The sequence below is a fragment of the Schistocerca americana genome, chromosome 5 (assembly GCF_021461395.2).
Source record: "Schistocerca americana isolate TAMUIC-IGC-003095 chromosome 5, iqSchAmer2.1, whole genome shotgun sequence".
NCBI classification, from domain to species: Eukaryota; Metazoa; Arthropoda; class Insecta; order Orthoptera; family Acrididae; genus Schistocerca; species Schistocerca americana.
The window spans coordinates 313,421,093-313,436,580 of record NC_060123.1 but is presented as its reverse complement, the minus strand read 5'-3'; positions in this window follow the sequence as shown (position 1 = coordinate 313,436,580).

Sequence of the window (15,488 nt, the reverse complement as noted above, 5' to 3'; positions counted from 1 at the left end):
GACACCTTCGTTCTGGAAATCTGTCTCTATACAAACGTACCGCGCCACGGCTATTGCCCCGTGCTAATCCATACATCAAATGGGCATCTGCCAACTCCGCATTTGTAAACATTGCACTGACTGCAAAATCACGTTCGTGATGAACACTAACCTGTTGATGCTACGTACTGATGTGCTTGATGCTAGTACTGTAGAGCAATGAATCGCATGTCAACACAAGCACCGAAGTCAACATTACCTTCCTTCAATTGGGCCAACTGGCGATGAATCGAGGAAGTACAGTACATACTGTCGAAACTAAAATGATCTCTGACATGGAAATTAAGCGTTTCCGGACACATGTCCACATAACATATTTTCTTTATTTGTGTGTGAGGAATATTTCCTGAAAGTTTGGCCGTACCTTTTTGTAACACCCTGTATGTGCATATCACTATCCCATCACTTTTGTGACATCGGTTTGTATGTGAGAACTAGGGTCTTTGCGCAGTACTCGGCTGTATTTCTGCTTAACGTCTACGTTTCAGCTGTTGTGACTAATCTTGAACCACTTGGCTCTTTACAGAAGCAACGAAATCCATAACTGGTATTCACGCATAGTAAAGGTGGTCGTTAGTCACACCAGGTGATCTACCAATAGGTTATGTGAAATACTAGAGTGATCGTTGAGTCGTAGTAAAAGTTTGCGTTACCGTTATGATCCACACTGGTAGATTAGTTTAAGCACATCAAGCGCATGAAGGGTACTTTTGGAGTTCCGCTTCGGTTTTTCTAGAGTTTTCAGTGCACGACCACGTTGACACAATCAGCTGTCAGAAGCGAGGAGAAGTGGATGATAAATCCAACCCTCTGGGCTGAGAGAAGATTTTGGGTTGGTTATTCAGTCTTTGACCTCTGGAATAAGAAGTCACCCTCGTTCTACCAACGGCCTTGTCAAAGAGGACGGAGCCGGCCGCGGTGGTCTCGCGGTTCTAGGCGCGCAGTCCGGATCCGCGCGACTGCTACGGTCGCAGGTTCGAATCCTGCCTCGGGCATGGATGTGTGTGATGTCCTTAGGTTAGTTAGGTTTAAGTAGTTCTAAGTTCTAGGGGACTGATGACCACAGCTGTTAAGTCCCATAGTGCTCAGAGCCATTTGAACCATTTTGAACCAAAGAGGACGGTGGAGCGGACGAGGTTCAGGACACTCTCTTGCCGTTGGGGTGGGAAAGTTCTCTTAAAAGGCTGAAGAATCAGCAGTGATCAACGGCACGAGGGCGAAGAAGACAATGGAATCCTATGCAGTAAAGTTCCATTCTCTTCAATCGGCCTATAAAATAAGTGATATTTTCGATTTTTATTTTTGGAAAAACTAGTGAAGTAATCAACGCAAATATTTTTGCGTATTATTTATTGAATCTTGGACAACAGATTCTAAACTTTTTAACAGATTCAGTCATCCTCATTCGAGGAGTTATACTAGCCCTGCCCAAAATTAAATGCGTCTGTGACGGAAGTCCTATAGTCCGTAAATCTTATCTGAAAAAAAAAAAAAACTTTCTTAATTTATAAAATTTACGCGTTGAGTAATAGCACCAGTCATTTGAAATTAAAAAAAATAATAAAATGGCGGGCCTCTGAATAAACCAAAATTAAGAAAATACCCTATTACTCCTTGCAGACATGCTCGAGGATTAATTCAGCCAAATTTCAAAAAGGTTCTTTATTAGTGTGCCCGCCGGCCATTGCGTCAGCTTGAAATACGATACATTGTATCTCAAGCTGATGGATTGAGGGCCCACTAATAAAGATAGTTATCTGAAATTTGGCTGAATTACTCCTCGGAATGTCCGCAAAGAATAATAGGCTACTTTTTTATATTAATTTATTCATTAGTTATAGCAAAAATGTGACCAAAAACACACGACAAAACTACATCTTTGTTTCAAAAGCCTGCCATTTTATTGTTTTATTATTTTGTGCTATTACTCCGTGCACAATATCCTACAGATTAAGAAATATTGTCTCTTTTTGTTTTCAGATAATATTTGCACACTGCAGGGCTTTCGTCGTGGACACAACACCTTATTTTGGACAGAGAAAGTTTAACTCCTCGGTTGGGGACTTGATAATGACTGAATTTCTTTAAAAAAAATTAGAACAATATTGGCAAAGATTCAATAAATTATGTGCGAAAAGGTTTAAGTTGATTGCTTCATTAGTCTTTCAAAAAACTCATGTAAATCATTTATTTCAAAGGCTATCTGGGGATAATGGACCCTTAAAGACTCACAATGTGTATCCTCAGGACATATGACCTGTAATAGAAAAAGTTGTCATGATGATCTGTCCATTCTCAAAAGATTCCGTATTAGTTGCTCAGGTGGATGTCGCGGGGGTGGGGGAACGTCAGAACTTTGAACGCTAGAAAATCTGATAAGGGAAATCTCAAAGCTTTGCCTAGCTGCAGTAGGGGCTAATGACTTGAAATGGAAAGATGACAACGATTTCCGATCAGACGAATATAGGGTAATATCAACAGCAGCAGAGAATGATATACCTTGAGTTGGGTTCTCTATGAATAGGGGTAGGGCAGAGAGTGAGCTGCAGTGAACAATTCAGTGATAGGATTGTTCTCATCAGATTCGACAGCAAACCAACACTGACAACGATACATGCGAACGTCATAAGCAGCGGATGAAGAGATAGAGAAAGTATATGAAGATATTGAAAGGGTAATTCAGTTGTACAGGGAGATGAAAATCTAATAGTGATAGTGGGTCGGAGCGCGGTTTTAGGGGATGGAACAGATAGGTAGGTTACGGTAGAATATAGGCTTGGCAGTATAATGAGAGAGGCAAAAGCGAGAAACTTAACACAAAAATTTGTAATCACGAAGTAGACAAAGTTAGGGAATTCTGCTACCTTGCATGCAAAATTACCCAGGATGGATGAAGCAAGGAGGACATAAAAAGCAGACTAGTACTGGAAAAGAGGGCATTGTACGGTAGTGAACCACAGACTCTGAGAAAACAGGGAAAGGGAAAAATCGAAGCGTTTGGGATGTGGTGCTACAGAAAATGCTGACAATTAGGTATACTGAAAAAATAAAGAATGAGAAGGTGCTCTGCAAACGGCGAAGAAACGAACATACGGAAAACAAAGACAAGAAGAAGGGACAGGATGATGGGATATTTATTACAGGGAGGGAATAATCTCCATGGTACTAGAGGGAGCTGTATAGATTGTAGAGGGAGACAGATATTTGAATACATGCAACAAATAATTGGGGACTTACGGTGGATTTACTACTTTGTGATGAAGAGGTTAGTATAGGAATTCTTCGTGGGCCGCATCAGACTAGTCAGAAGACTGATGACTCAGAAAAAGAAAAAATTCAGTACTTCGTATCTGCAACTAAAAGATGTTGGCGGAGAGTCTTTCAGTATTTGAGGTATCAGATATATTTGCTGCCTGTACTTTATAGTAAAGTTCTCTTTCTCCCTCGAATACGGTGTACCCATTCTGCTCAGTGAAGCGGTTTAATTAATGTAGGCTATGATAAGATGTGTTCGCTGCTCTACTGCATGTGAGTTTCTGAACCAGCAAATTCCTCCTCAATTGCACGGCTATCTCTCTTACGTCCACCAAAAGCACATTGGCAGACGAAGAATTCAGAACTCTTAGACAGATTCGTATAGTGCGGTACTGTAGCGTATCGATTGTGCTTAATACGGATGTCGGAGCATTACCAGATAAATGTTCCCCTGGCGGATCCATCGGTACCGACCGACCGCCATTTCATCCTCTGAAAATGCCGTCATTGAGGGGTGTGGGGGTTAGGACACTGCTCTCCTGTCCGTTATGAGTTTTCGTGGCTTGGAGCCGCTGCTGCACAATCAATTAGCTCCTCAGTTGGGCTAAAGGGGTTGTGTGCACCTAGAGGTGTCCTACCTCCAAGGAAGTACAAGTGATCAAACGCAGGTTCTCCACATGGCAATCAGTCACACCGCCCACTCATCTACGGAGGTGAATCATTACCACACAGCATGTATCCATAATCCAATATAGAACGAATCATGCCATGGTAAAGGGTGAGCAGGACTGTAACATCAGCTCCTCACCTCAAGTGAGGAGTGATCGACCGACATTGGTGGTCAAATATTGCACAAGGTGCACTCTTGTCAGTCCGCTGTCAGATTAGAGCACAAGCCATTTGACAGAGCTGCTGACAGGCATGGTGAAAGATCCTAATGGTATCTTGGGTGTTGTTATTGTCCACCTCTGCCGTGGAAAGATCACCACTGAAGATTTAGTGTCAGCAGGAGTGAGTCCAGTTCTGCACGTATAGGAGAAGAACACATATGCCGTTCAATCCACTCACATTAGTGTCATTCTCAGGCTTAGACAAAATGTGCACATTCAGACGTCGTTAGCGCACATTACGGTTTTACTGAAGGAGAGAAGGTTGTGTCAAGTTAGGATGTATGCACTCGTAACGTGGAGTAAAGATTGCGGGTAATGAGATCAGGGATCCCCATCGACTGAAGCTTCTGTATCAAGATGTTCAAGTCCATGCTGTCACAAGCACTGGAAGCACTGGAAACATTTAAAAACAGTGTCATCATGAAGCCAATAAAAGCCTGGAAATAAGAATGGCAAATCTGGGCAAAAGAAGTTTTTACTGGTCACAGCGGCTCATGTATCGATAGTTAGTCTGCACCTCTTGGTTAAGAAGAAACTTTATTATAGATTACGTGAAGTAAGGGACAATGAATGGCATCATTGTGGTGATTTCTGTATTGGAGAGGGGAATTTTCGAGAGCATATAGAAGTATTGCCACATGTCAGTGAGGGATACTTCGCAATCCTGGGGTTGGATTCCTTGAATAAGCATCATGGCACGTTGTCAGGCCCAGTGGAATATTTTTGTCACTGGGAGAGACCGCTGCAAATAATAAACTGCCACAAGGTTCTCTTAGCACGAAGGTGGAACTGATTGAAGTGTGTACACCATTATTAAGGCTCATTATCTACAATAAAGCGCCAATAGGTAGAAGAAAACTACTCTCTGTAAGCTTAGGTACAGACCTACTTCGTGGTACCTTGTGAGTTATAGAGCCATTGGAACACAATTTCTGCTTGGATATACTGCGTTGTTTTGTATGTATGAGTGTGGCATGCATGCAGGGAATGCAGTTAAGGTGAATAATTTTGGCGCCAATGAAGTGGTGTTGCTAATCACATTATGGCTCTGAGCACTATGGGACTTCACATCTATGGTCATCAGTCCCCTAGAACTTAGAACTACTTAAACCTAACTAACCTAAGGACATCACACAACACCCAGTCATCACGAGGCAGAGAAAATCCCCGACCCCGCCGGGAATCGAACCCGGGAACCCGGGCTTGGGAAGCGAGAACGCTACCGCGCGACCACGAGCTGCGGACAAACACATTATAAATTGCCAGTTTGGACATCCTAGATGAGGATGATTTACATGGGTCAGATGTGAACTTTTTCCGTAGGCTAACGATCAATGCATCTGCATTATGCAAAGAAAGTAAAGCATTTGAAGGGGAAGGATAAGGTAGCTATAAAAAAGCTACTGACACAGTTTTCATTGTTGTCCAATCCTAGTAACCACCTGTGACGCAATATGGGATCTTATTGGGGGATAATCCTCCTGTCTGTAAGAAGCTGTACAGAATTCCTCATCACCAGCAACCAATAGTAGAAGAGTTCATCTATCAACAATCGAATGATGGTATTATTGTAGAGAGTGATGCCTCCTGATGAGAACCTACTGTCATCATGTGAAAAAATCATCGGAATGGAATGAGGAAATACAGGTTCTGTTGCAACTACTGTTACTCAAATGCCGAACTGTTACAGGTATATATCCTGGTCAATGTGTCTGAAAACTGGTTACTGCCATTTGCTAATAGTATCAGAGCACCAGCTAAAGATCGCTTTTACCAACTCATGGGGTCATCTCCAATATCGGAGCATGCCTTTAAGGCTTATCAATGCACCGGCCACATTTGAGTGGGTTAAGACCATGCCAGTGTATCGTCTAGTTAGATGATATTACTGTTTTTCCTATGGATATGAGGGAGGACATGCAATGGCGGAAAGAAGTGATTAAGCAGTTGCGTTCAATACAATTAACGTTGAGAGTTAAAAAGTGTTATTTTGCACTCGTAGAAGTGAGCTACCTAGTGTAGCATTATTTTCCTAGGTGATATTTAAAAAGCTAACTTACGGATAAAGCAAGGAAAATGAATTATTGTGTAAATTCTGTAGAATATTTCTTTTATTTCAGTAGCAAATCAACGAATTCTTTTTCTTGAAGCCACAGAAAGCATATATTCACAATGAAGCTTTTGGAATTCTCTTAAATGTTTATTTTATATAGCAGCTAACACAGGAAGAGACTGATCTTCAGATATCTTACGTTTTCCATTTATAGCTTTCACTAGTGTGAGCACTTCGGAAGTGATATAAATGTAAACTTCTGGCTAATGATTATGTTATTAATTGCATGTAGTTGTGTCTATGATTTTATAGCTGTCTACCTCACTTATTTCCTTGTCATGAAAGTGTTTTGTATTGTATTTTAGGAATTTTTCAGAGAATGAATGAGCGTAGTTGGAAGCAGATTGTTCAGTGGTAATAATGACTGAACACTATTTTTAGCCTTCTTTAATTGAAGATAGAACCCCCTCTGGGCGGATTTTCTGATCACTTTTTTTTTACCTTACGTAATTTCATACGTAAGAATTGTTCCTGAGTGATCGTCATTCGCGATTGAACAATGACATCAACCAACGTACTCACTGGGCTGATACAGCCCAAGGTATTATTTTAATGGGTGGTGTATATTAGGTAAATGAAAACCTAAATTCCAAATTAATCAACTGGTCTGGTATTTTCAAAAAACATTTTACACCATTGTCATTGTGATGTGCTTTCGTATCACGACTTTTAAATTATGCAAAGCTTTATATTCTTTGCAATGCTTTGTAATGTCGCTTATTGATAAACTTTCATCGGAATATCTGAATACACGAAAAAAAAAAATCATCTGGCGTCCGTCATGGCTCATGTTAAAATTTTTACTGTTCGTCATACATAGGGTTTTTTTCTGTTACATGTTCATTGACCAACATTGGAGAGAAAACCAATATTACGCGAAAAAATTATTACGAAAGCTGCTGTAAAAATAAAAGAAAAATATCAGATTGGAAATGATAAAGAAGTTTTGTGATATCCAAGGGAGCAGCAGTTACAATAGGAAAGGTGAGGGCATCATAGTTCTATCACTTGCCTTTGCATTTTACGATTTTTCAGACATTGTATTGAGTGATTTATGACCTATATTCAGCTAATGTAAGTTTTAAAGTGAAAATGTTTTCAATTTGTAAATTACATTAGTGTGAAATGTCATGTACAACATGGCAGTTTTGGTGCAGGAGGAAGGCAAGATGGATTGAAGATGATCTCTTGCTGTTTCACGTAGCAGCGTTGTCGATTTGTACCTTAAATTAATTCTGCTGCATACAGTTTTCATTAAATTACGTTGTTTGTTACAAAATAATCAATTTTAATAAAATTTATTGCCATGTGGTATGATTAAATGTGGAAATGGAGCAGAAATGTATATGATGAATGATGTAGATGCGGAATCTAATGTCGATGGCAGCAATCTTGCCGATTCGACACTTCAGAACCTGAATCCCGCCACTTCTGAATATGAATCAGATGTGCAATCCCAGTCTGGTGAGGAAGTTCTAACTAGTAAAGCTACTGACCCATTTATAGAAATAAATTAGCCACTATGATGAACAGTAATTTTGATCAGTTCACACGGGAGCACGTCATTCAAATAAACACTGCTGTGACAAATTGCTGAAGACCAGTGTGAACACATCGACACCACCTTTGACCGAATTTCAAAAGAACGATTAAAAGTGAATTTTGAGCAAATTGCTAAAGAGCAGACGGAACGTATCGGTATAACACTTGACCGTGTTACCAAAGAACAAGCAGCACATATCAGGGACTGTTTTGAAAGCACTGAGACAGAGATATCCGATTTAAAACAAAGCTATAAGGAAATACAAGAAGCAGTTAAAAAATTAACAGCTGACGTCACTGTTTTAAAAACATCTCACGTCACGCTTGAGGATAATGTCAAACAGTTAACTAACAGTTTAGTGATTTGGCCACTAAAAAGGAATCCAAAATTAATGGAAGCCTTGTTGCACAAGGAACAAAATTGTCGGAGGATTTTAATCAATGAGTGGGCGAGGAAGATTATCTCATTACTGAAAAACTGGAGACTGAGGTACGTGCAGCTGTACAGTCTGTTGGTACAGAAGTTTCAGTAGAACTGGGTATCGCAGATGAGGCTATCCGAAGGTAATTACAGCATCATATCCGAGTGGCAGAACAGCGCGACTTCCCGGGTCACTGACCTATGTCATGAAATTACCACGATGAAAGGCATGGTGCGTGATAAGTCACCCATACCTTTTTGCCTGAGTAAAATGTGTGAGGCAACAAGCTCTTATAATAGAGTCAGTCGTGATGAAGCACTGGAGGTTAGCCCATTCACTGAATATTAGTTCGGATGGGTGGGGTCAGCATCCACTTTTACAGCGGTACTTTTAGAAGAAAGTCTTCTAGAGCACCGCCAGTTTAAATATTCCCTATGGAGAAGGGGGGACTGAAACTGCAGAAAATTGCAGTACATATGATCAGAACAAAAAAGCGTTCTTGGATAAATACTGGCCAGGATGCAGACAAGAACGACTCCTAAAGGAAGTCTTCAATCCTGAAGTGTATAACACCAAACGAGACCGCCTCAGGATATGTTTTGAACAAAACATCAGCAAAAGGCGTACTTCTTATCAGTCCTTGATTCTACAGGTCTCACACAAGAGGATTTTAAGAACAACGATAGCAAGAGCGTTGCGCAGTCTGTGCCTTTCATTGGGCCTGCCAACGATCATGGTCATAATGATGAACATAGTGGCAACGCGGCAGCAGCGCATGCTGGTCTGGTAAACCCAAACAAGAATGTAAATATGCAGAATGCTCCGCATTTTTATTGTCGGCTGAAGAACAACAACAGTAGATATAGTCCGGCATATAACATGAATCTCAGTGGGCCACTTGGCACTCAGAGGTTGCTGCATTAGGGCAATCAGTGGCCACCGAACATTGGGAACCAGTCGTAGCTTCAGAAGAATAATCACAGAAATAGACGGGTACCAAACGTGGGACCGCTCCGAGTTGGGTACAGCCACAAAGTTCACATAGCTGAGGTGACAGAGGAATGGCCCTCAGCTACAGGCGAGACGTGAACGAGACGTAACCTCATTGAGCTACCAGATGATGGTCGCGGGATGTGATAGACGCATCAGTTCTAATGAACAGTTTTATCTGTGTAATGATGACATTGACATCCGACAGGAGTTATGTGATGAGTTTGAATCGTGCAGAGAACAGCAACTTATTTAAAAGAATATTGAGACAACTGGTCGTGCGGTAGCGTTCTCGCTTCCCACGCCCGGGTTCCCGGGTTCGATTCCCGGCGGGGTCAGGGATTTTCTCTGCCTCGTGATGACTGATTGTTGTGTGATGTCCTTAGGTTAGTTAGGTTTAAGTAGTTCTAAGTTCTAGGGGACTGATGACCATAGATGTTAAGTCCCATAGTGCTCAGAGCCATTTGAACCATTGAGACAACTAATGTGCTTACTCTGCTAGTTCAAAACCGTGCATTGTCTGGAGCTATTGGTGCCGAGTTCAGAATGTAAATAGTTTTCGAGTGCGGAGCCAGAAGACGCGCATTTTTCATGGTCAGTGAACTGGCTGAGAACTGTTTTATCAGAATGGATTGCTTGTAAGATGATAGGTGGAAGGAGCATTGTTTTAGATTTATTGAGAAACAAAGCACAAAATGGCAGTTTCCGCCAAAGGGTAAAAATTAAGGCAGTGAAAGCCAAGGTGCTGTGTACTCAACAATTACCAACCCTGCTCTCGTACTGCACCAGATGTGCAATGTAACTCGACTGACATCCACAAGAAAACCATGGAATTAGAATGCTTACGTGACTAACCGAGAGTGGAGCTAGGGGATTTATCATTATTATGTGCCTTTTTGCCCGTAAACCTGGAATCATAAAAGGATACCAGTATCATATGGAAGTGGTGCCCCATGAAACATAATGCAATAAAACATTCTCCATCCTATGGACAAGAAGTGAGGCCGTGAAACGAGAAATTCAGAAGGTTTTTTACGTGTCTTCTACTTTTAATGTTGAGTTTTCTATGATTTGTGCATGTGTGTGTGTGTGTGTTTGTGTGTGTGTGTGTGTATGTGTGTGTAGTATGATGAACTTTTGTCTCCTATTGAGAATCTCAAAATAAGCTTACAAATGAAGTATTCATCTGCTCTAGGATGAGATTAAAGCATTGCTTGCACATTTCTATATGATGTATGTACATCTATATGGTGGTTTCCTAAGATATTATTCGTAATCTATAAATGAAGCATGGTTGACAATGAGGACTTAAATTTTTGCACATATGTGTACAATCCATACACTGTCACGAGAGACAATTAGTTGACTTTTGCTTGTTAACATCTTGTAAATGTTTGTATAAATACCAAGTGAAAACATATGTGCTTTTATTTTGCATTTTCTTAAGAATATTTTTGCCATATGAACAGTTCTGGAAAAGAGGAAAGTGTCGAGTTGTGTATTCAAAACACATACTTGCATAGTGAATGTGAATTAATGAGTGACCCACATTTTGAATCCAGTATGTAATTTCCGAGGCACTTCACGATCTTTTATGATGCACCAGTTAAATATATGGTATCTTCTAGCTGTAAAGTGGAACTGTTGAGACCAGAATATTATCTATTCAAACAGCATGTATTACATAGATAATTAAAGGCTAGATACCTCAGTTTTAAGGTATGCAAAAAGCAGAGTAAAAGCTTTCTAACATACCATTGCACATGACGTGTTTTATACTTCTTAACTAGAATGAAATGATTTTCACTAGGACTGGTTAAGTGAATTCTTAATCTCCGCACATGTAAATAACCTAATGTCATGGCACTAGTTGTAAAGTTGGCCACGAATTGTTCACTGGATTTTGAATGTAATGGTGGTGAACGCTTTATGTTGTGACTTGTTTCCACTTTTCTTTCCGATTCGTTCTGAGGCATGTTAGTTTTTCTCCCATGCGTGTATAGATCAGTGGTGTCCTGAGTATTGAAGTAAGCAATTTTATTGTTTAAGTAAAAGATTCTTATCTGTAAGCATCAAGCCACTGAGTTAAATCACAGAAATATGGCCAAATTTTCCGGAAAAGGAGGGTTTTGTATATAATATACTAACTACTGTAAATTTGCATGATCTTTGCTATGACAAAAGGAATTTTACGATCCATGGAATTTAAAGATATAGAGTAATTACGGATTAAAAATGTGTGAACTTTTAGTGCTTCATAGTAAAGCTCATGTTTACTTATGTACACGAAGCTCTTGCGAGTGATGTTATAACGTCATGCTCAAGGACAAACATTTATAATCATTTTGAGGCACAAGGTGAATGTGTACTCACCTCAGACAAACTGGAAGTAACGTATAATTGTGTGATTAATCCACGGATGCCTCCTATCTTCCGTGAAACTACCAGGTGATCTTAAATCCAAAAGCCAAAAAGCCAAGGACTTATACGCATACACGTGGGAACTGTACAATTGCAGCAAAGGAACTGAATTTCTGCCATGCCTGCAGCCAACGATAGTGTTTGCTGCAGACACCATTGTTGTCTTGTGTCAATCTACAAGCCTCAGATACTAAAGTGAGAGCAGAATGTTGTATACTTTGTTATGAACTGTGAGAGACGGTTCAGTTTAAGGTACTGTAATACAGTAGGCTAACAGGGTTACCAGTTAGCAGTCTATGGAAAAAACAAGTTCCAGTTAATGCAGATTGCACTGATGTGTATATAAGTAAATTAAACTTTCTAATGAAATGTTTGTATTAACCAGATTCCATTCCAGGGCATTGTAGCGTATGTAAAGTCATGATTTGGTGTTGACTGTTTTATGTAGTCCTATGATGAGCGGTTTGACGATGAGTTGCCAGTCTTACCTGCGTGAGACCATCGGCTGTTTCCTGTAACTAAAACGCCAGGATTTGCGCCGGATCATCAAACGACATCGAGGTCACCCATTTGGTGCCAACTGACGTCAAACCTTCGCCTCGCATTCTCGCAGCCACACTGCAATTCTACGTCTGCCGATCGACCAATGTCGATATACTTTTTCTTTGTATACAGACGCATAAGAAGAGAACCTTTAAAAGAAAATATGTAGTAACAAAGAAACATAGCTACCTTCAGCTGGTCAATTTGCATTTTAACAATCCAAATGCGTCATGCGGAAGTAATGTTATTAAATCTTACCAAAAATTTTATTGAAAACTGTGCAGTTTTTGTACACTAAGAAAACAAGTGTAACTGGATATAAGTTTTAAAATGTAGTCGTGAGCCATTAACATATAATCTTTCACTTGTCACTAATTTGTGTGAAATGGTCAAATGCGAACTGTGAGGCAAATGAGAATTTACAGCCGTCACTCTGGTTTTTGTTGGCTCTTTTCCCCGTGTGCTGCGAGCACATGGGGAGGGAGAGAACGTTGAAACTAGTTTTGCATGAACCATAAAAGGCTATTCACTTTTTTTAATTTGTCATCTAGCACTGAAGTGACTTAAAACCTGTATCAATCCAAGCATACATGGCGCAACAGAGCTAGTCAAAATGAATATCAAATAATAATTGTAATTATAAGTTTTCTAACCAGGCCTTAGTACGATTACTTTTACTCCTTCCATGGCGTATGAAGCTTTGGTTAAAAATTGACATGTATTATTTTGAAATTCACTACATCCCTGATGTGACTGGATTCCTGAAGTGTAGGTTGTTTGAGCCATAACTTCAAGCATCGAAAAGGACTATGTAGCATTATTTTTCTTTAGTGATATTTAAAATGCTAACCTGTGGGTAAAGTAAGGACAATGAGTTAATGTGTGTATTCTGTGGAATATTTTTCTTTCAGCAGGAAATTAGCGAACTCTTCTCTTGCAGAGACAGAAAGCATTCAGTTCACAAAAAAGCTTCCTTAATTCTGTTAAACGCTTATTTTATGCCACAGCTGACAAACGAAGAGACTGGTATTTAGATATCTTACCTTTTTCACTTGTGCAGTTCACAGATTTGAGATCGTCGAGAAAGGATGTGAGCTGTGTAAACCATGAATTGCTGACTAATAATAATGTTATTGATTGCATGTAGTTGGGTATATTATATTCTAATCATCTACCTTCATTATCTGCTCGTCATAAAAGTGATTTTTTATTGTGTTTTATGACTTTTTCAGAGACCGAATGAAAGGAGTTGGAAGCGAATTGTTCAATGATAAAAGGACCAAACACTGTTTTCGTTCATTCATTAATTCTTCTATAATAGAAGACAGAACCACCCCCTGAGATTGATATGCCGATCATTTATTTTGCGTTATGTAATTTCATGCGTAAGATCTGTTCTTGATTGATCTGTCATGCGTCATTGAACAATCACATCAACCAGTGTACTCACTGGCTTGGTACAGCCCCAGATATAATTGTTTTATCTGGTAAATGAAAATCTTAAGTCCAGATTAATCAACTGGTTTGCACTACTTGGTGCTTTCAAAAGAAATTTTACGCCATCGTCATTGTAACATGCTTTCTTGCCACGACATTTGGATTGTGTGAAGCTTTATACTCTTCGCAATACTCTGTAGTGTCGCTTATTGAAGAACTTTCATTAGAATGTATCAATATACGAAGTAAGAAAACTTCTCACTAGGTCATCTAATTAGCCATGATGGCGTGAAGACCGAAGATTGGTATATGAAGTCTGTGATTTCACGCTGCTACAAACAGAGAACCCACTGTAGTCATTTTGGGGTTATGTAGATATCATAGGAAATTTGTAAAAGGATTTGCCGACGTTGCCACACTATTAAAGCATTTGTCGAAGAAGGATGTAATTTTCAGTGGACAGCTGACCGTCATTCCGCATTTAAGGGATTAAAAAAGGCCTAAAACTTGTCCTATGTTAGTATTTTCAAATTACGGAAAAGCGTGATGCAAAAACCCAGGTGATGGAATGCGTTTTGTGTCTGGAAGTGGATAGCAATGAGCCACCAGCAGCGTATGCATCAAGGCGGTTAAATAGAGCGAAACAGAATTGCTCAAGTACGGAGATGGAGATGTTTAGCCTAAGCTACGTATCACTTGCTTTGTCACTTGTTTGATATGAAATTCGTAGTTCTAGTAGATCATGCAGCATTAAGGTTACTATTAGGACTGAAAAATCCATCACACAGATTGACTCGATGGGCATTAAAATTAAGTGAATCTGACTTTGAGGAAATGCACAGATTCGGCAGGAAGCATGGCAGTATGGATTGTTTGAGCAGAAAAATTGGGATCATACAAGCGCCAAACTCTTAAAAAGTAACAAAAGGCACAGACCGCTTATGTCGACTGCCAGTTATTCAAAACGCAATTGCTCTTCCTTATGCGAGATGCGCTACTGTTCAGGCCACATGTCATGGTAACTGCAACACTAAAGGAAGAAGTATTAAAAGAAGGTCGTGATCACGTGTTAACAGCACTTGAAGGGCAGATAACAACAGACCATAGAGTAGTTGAATGGTTTTGGTGGAGATTCCAAAGATAGGAAGTTGAGAGGTACCGCTTCGAAGAGTACTGGAGGCGTACAAGATGTGCGAAATGGTGGGGATGGATATATTGAGTCTTAACTGCACACTGGCGGATAACCGCTACATGTTAACCGTCATAGGAAAGTTTTTACGTGACGAAGCGATGATTGCCGTCCCAAATCAACAAACGAGTATTGTAGCATAAGCAGTTGTGAACAACTAGTTATTGACGTTTGGCATCCCCAACACAATACTTACAGATTAGGGCGGCAACTTCATGTTGTAGTCTGGGATGTTTCATTAATGGACCTTCATGTGATTCAAGCCACCAACAGCTCTACAACCCACGTCCCGGCGCGGAAGCAGCACCATTTCCTCACCTACAGGCGGCCTATTGCTTCGCCACTGTCAAGAGTCAGCTCTCAGTCTCAACAACACAAACTAAAACGCCAGATACGGAAATGCAAGTTGACAGTGGTGTACGACTACAAGAACTTAATGCTCTCTGCGGCTACAATTAGGTAACACCTCCGATTCCCGGAGCAGAAAGTTACGGAATTTATTACGGCGATATTTGTACCTCAGGAGTAAGTTGCCGCTAAATGCTGTGTACACACAGTCCGATGAGGCATCAATACGACAGCAAATAACAGGTCAAGCAAATGAACAGTTTATAAATTATATATTACGTAGCATCTGTTCCCGAAAG